A 4,948-nucleotide genomic window follows, 5' to 3' on the forward strand; every position below is an offset into this window, starting at 1 on the left:
TGTGTGTGTGTGTGTGTGTGTGTGTGTGTAAATAACAGAGTTGCAGCCATTCGTGCTCCATAAGGTTGATTTGCTGCAGTCGCCATATTGAATTCAAATTTGTAGATGTACAACCAACAATGATTACTTTCTGAAAGTTTCAGGAAGTATTTTGCTAACAGACAAACCAGGTTGGCTGCACCAACTGATGTAGGTAAAGATCCTGCAACAAGTGTAATGAATGACTCTCAGCCACTACCACACCACATTTTAGTGCAGTATTTCTAAGTTTGGTTTAAATCAGTTGGCTGTGACGGCCATCTTAATTTGGGTTGGCTTCAAGAGGTATTCCGTTGTGCATCACAAGGATTTTTTTTCCAAAACATTTCAATAAAATCCATCCATACATGAAATATTTTGCTAATAGACAAACGCACGCTGCAAAAACATTCAATGGCAGGCGATAAAGACTGGTTACGGCTGATCCTGAGTAAGCATCCACTTACCAGAGTGAAGAAAAGATGAGTGAGTCTGAGTGTCTCATTTCCACAAATTGAAGTCCTAACTGATGACAGAGACAGGAAATAAGTTGGTGGAGCAGCTCCATCCATCCGAGGCAGAACRCTGCTGCAGGTGTACCACGCAGCATCCAGCTCCAGTACAACGCCTCGCCGTCCAAGTGTCGTCCACCGGCTGTTTTCCCTTCTACTTCTTCTTTTTGGACAATGAGCAGCAGAACAGATGGAACAACAATGTCTGCCATTCCCTCATTTCAGAGTGGGAGCCTCTCCACCAATCAGAGCGCAGCAGGTTTTACAATGAGACACGGGGAAGAGGAGGGGGAGGGGGCGTGGCTTGCGGGCAGATGCCTGCAACGCCCAGCTTCCCCGAGGCACGCGTTTCAGCTCGCACCAGCACGCACACACTCGTCTCCTGAGTGTGAAAGGACTTCCCCTGTGTGGCCCATGGAGCAACAATAGAGCCACACAATAGGAGGCTGGGGAGGGCAGCTGCAGTGTGAGGGCCGRGGCTATTAGGGCCCCCAGCGGCAAAGGAGAACACCTGGCTCCAGAGCAGCACAGTCACTCTCCTCTCTTTGTTTCAGGTCTGAGGGGGTGTGGACAGACTGCTGTGGCCTTTGAGAGACTGTACGATAAAGACGAGACAAGTGTGGGGAGAAGAAGAGTGACTTCAAAAAGTTTTATGTCCCTATAAGTATGAAGGGGTGGGGCTTCTCTGTATTGTTGTGGCACACTTCGAAACACAAATCTTTCTCCTCTGCTTTTATTTGATTATGAAGTATTGACAAATTTCCTGAATTGATTTAAAGCTACATTAGCTGTCAAAATTCACATATTTTCATTGTTTTGATATGAACTTTTATGTTWCTTGCACAATTTCTAAATCATGAAATGATTGGAGAATAATTTAAGTCAAAGTCAAAAGCATTTTTATAAAAAAAATGCATTAAAAAACAGCAAATATTGGACTTTGTTTACAATTATATTTAACGATCAGTAGTTCAGAATATTTGACCTAATTCTTGATAATCTCACCTTAAACACTTGCTTTAGTGCACTCCACCACTAATTTCAGCTATTTATCTTCTTGTCATTATTTTTTACTGCTTTTTTCTGCCAATTTAAGCAGTTTCCTTCTTTTTCATTTAATGTTTAGCTGTTTTCTGCTTTTTTAAAGCAAATTTCACTTTTCTGAAGTCAATTTAGCTTTTTTTTTTTGCCTAATTTATAAAACGTTATTTTCGTAAATTTCAGATTTTTTTTTAGCTAATTTTATCTTTTTTTTAGCTAGGTTACAGCTGAAGTTTTTAGTGCGGTTCTATGCTGTTTTCTGCTAATTTTRAGTGTTTTTACACTTCTTTAAGCTTCTACTTGCAAACTTCAGCCCTTTTCTGTATTTAGAGCATTTTTCTGCTAATTTTAGCTACTTCTCCAATAATATCAGCTATTACTGGTGGTCTGGGCTTAAGAGATGAATGAACAAATTGGCGGGCCGCATTTTGGTCACTTGCGGGCCGAATGTGGCCCGCGGGCTGCCAGTTGAATAGCCCTGTCCTAGACTCTATAGCCGTTTCTCCATTACACGGTGCGGCTCCACTCGGTTCTACTCAGGTACAAGCTCTACAACTCTTCTACATGGAGGATGCTACAGTAAAACACAAAGGAACCGTATGAACAGAAAAGTAAACTTTGAAGCTCCTTTTAGATGACTAAATGCCTTCAGAATGACTCGATTCCTGCAAGACTATGACTTTCAGATAATTATCAGAAGAAAAAAAACATTTCCTGGAACCTCAGCATTCAGCAATACAGGTTTAAAGTTATATTTTTTGCCTGCGGTGGAAGCAGAATTGAACTAAGCTTTAACTGTTCAGCACAGAGGTGGAACAGTCATGATATGGGCTGTGGAGGAAGCACGAAGCTCTGTGGATTCATAAAGGAAGCGCTTTATAAGTTTAAAAAAGGCTGTTCATACTGAATAACTGCCTTTACAAATGCAGTAAAAAAAAGTACATTTCCTTCATTCAAACTGAATCCAGGTTGTAATTTCCTGCAGCTAACTACTGAAAGTCAAAAAAACTAAATTTKAGGCAAATTATCCAAAGATAAGCAAAGATAAGAAAATGTATTTGCCTTTAGTCCAACCTGATGTGTGTTTCCTCGTCATTCCACTAAAGTCACAAAAAGAAAAGAAAGACATGAAGCTACTTCTGCCCCTTTACGGAAAGTTTTTTCTTGGTCCATTTTCTAACACACATCATTTGAGTTGAATGAATTAAATAGAGAGTGCAACTCAACAGTCTAATAATGCACATAAAGACAAACCACCAATTCTCACATGTAGGAGTAGAAGACATCCATCCATCCATGCTCAAGGGTCAGGTGGAGGGGGCAGCAGCTTGAGCAGGGAGGCCCAGACCTCTGTCTGCACAGCAACCTTTTCCAGCTCTTTGTGAAGGACTGCGACGAGTTCCCGGTCCAGCTGAGAGACATCGCCTCTCCAGTGGGTCCTGGGTCTCCTCCCAGTTGGACATGCCCAGAACACTTCCCTAGGGAGGCGTCCAGGGTGTTTCTTACCAGCTCAACTGGTTTCTCTCAATGTAGAGGAGCAGCTCTACTCTGAGTCAACAGCACATGTCAAACTAAAGGCCCGCGGGCCAAATGTGGCCTGTCACAGCATTATATAGCCACGTTTCCATCCAATTTTAATGCAAAATTTGAGTGAACTTTTAAAATGTTGCAAAAAGGAAATGTGCATCAGACGTGTTTCCATCAACTGGCTTGGAGCGACTCAACCAGGCTGAAGKGTAATCATGTCCGACGCTACGCATGGCTGTAGTAAACAGGAAGTAAAGTCRCAAACTTGCAGGGATATACAGTCGGACAATGGAGAGAAGTTATCAGGAACGTGTTGCTTTTATCAGGAAAGTTGTAATTATTCTGTTATCAACTAGTTTTGGTGAAGTTACTGCTGTCTGGAGACAAAAGAAATGCAATTCTCTTCACGTTACAGGAATATCTGAGAAGACGCCAACAGCAGGAGGAGAGTCCAGCTGCAGCCACGGCTGGTACCRGTACCAGACAGCCAGTGGGAACAGCTGATCAACATGTGAGGTAAATGTTCACTACATCAGAACGTATTCTGCAAATGTGTTTCCATCTCCACTTTTGTGCATTAACTCTGTTTCGGAAAATCCAAAAACCTCYTCAAGTGAGCGTTAAAACTTTTGCAAAATTGAGGAAGTTTTTGCGAATTTTGCTGTTTCCATCCAGCTGTTCTAAAGTGATACTTCACAATGCGCATAGAAACCGTTGATGGAACCAAGGCTTATGTGGGAAGCTTCAAAGATGTATTCATGTATTAAAATGCATAAAATACCACATAGAGCTCAGTTATTGTTTGTTAGCTGTGCTCCAATGTATGAGATGACTAGCATGATGTTTGTGTGTTTGTCAAAGTTAAAGATGAAACATCAGAGTTGATCACAACTGGCCCTTTGAGGGTCACCATAATGCTYAGGTGGTCCTCGATGAAACTGAGTTTGAAACCCCTGATCTGCTGGATAACTGAACTCACCCCATCTYTAAGGAAGAGTCCAGCTACACTGTGGAGAAAACGCAATTTGAYCGTGTGTACCTGTGATCTCATTCTTTCAGTCACTACCTAGAGTTTGTGACCATAAGGCAGGAACATAGACTGACCGGTCAACAGAGAGCTTCTTCTTGCAGCTCAGCTCCTTCAGCCATCCTGCAGACACAGCACCAATCTGTCTGTCAATCTCACACTCCTATCTTCACTCACTCACTAACAAAACCAGAGAAACTTGAACTCCTTGGCTTGAGGCAGAACCTCACCCCAACCCGATGAATGCATTCCACTGTTTTCAGACAGAGGACCATGGACTCAGATTTGGAGGTGCTGATCCTCATCSCAGCTGCTTCATGTGAACTGCTCCAATGAGAGCAGGAGATCACAGCACGATGCAGAGCCCACCAGCCACAAATATCACAGATGGAGTCTTGAGAACTGGACTCCCTCCCTCTGGCTACACTGAGAAATCCTGTCCAGAAAAGTCATGAACAGAATCAGTGATAACAGGCAGCCCTGGTGCAGGACCACTCTCAGGGGACCACCACTTTTTTCCAAGTCCACAAAAACCATGTAGACTGGTTGGGCAGGAGGTACAAAAAAATTCAGTTCTAGCTTGAAGTCGTGCATCCTGACGTATCTACCAACAGAAATATTGACCCAGAGAGACGCACGCAGCACCATTTATCTTGGCATGAAGAGGTCAGCGTGTAATCCCAGCAGAAAACTGCCTGCAGTGGCATGATGTCTCTCTGGACCTCTGTCAGCTTTCCAAGAAAAATAACTGTTTCTTTCTGCTTTAGTGGCCCAAAACACACACACACACACACACACACACACACACACACACACACACACA

This window comes from Austrofundulus limnaeus, unplaced genomic scaffold, assembly GCF_001266775.1.
Source record: "Austrofundulus limnaeus strain Quisiro unplaced genomic scaffold, Austrofundulus_limnaeus-1.0 Scaffold434, whole genome shotgun sequence".
NCBI lineage: Eukaryota > Metazoa > Chordata > Actinopteri > Cyprinodontiformes > Rivulidae > Austrofundulus > Austrofundulus limnaeus.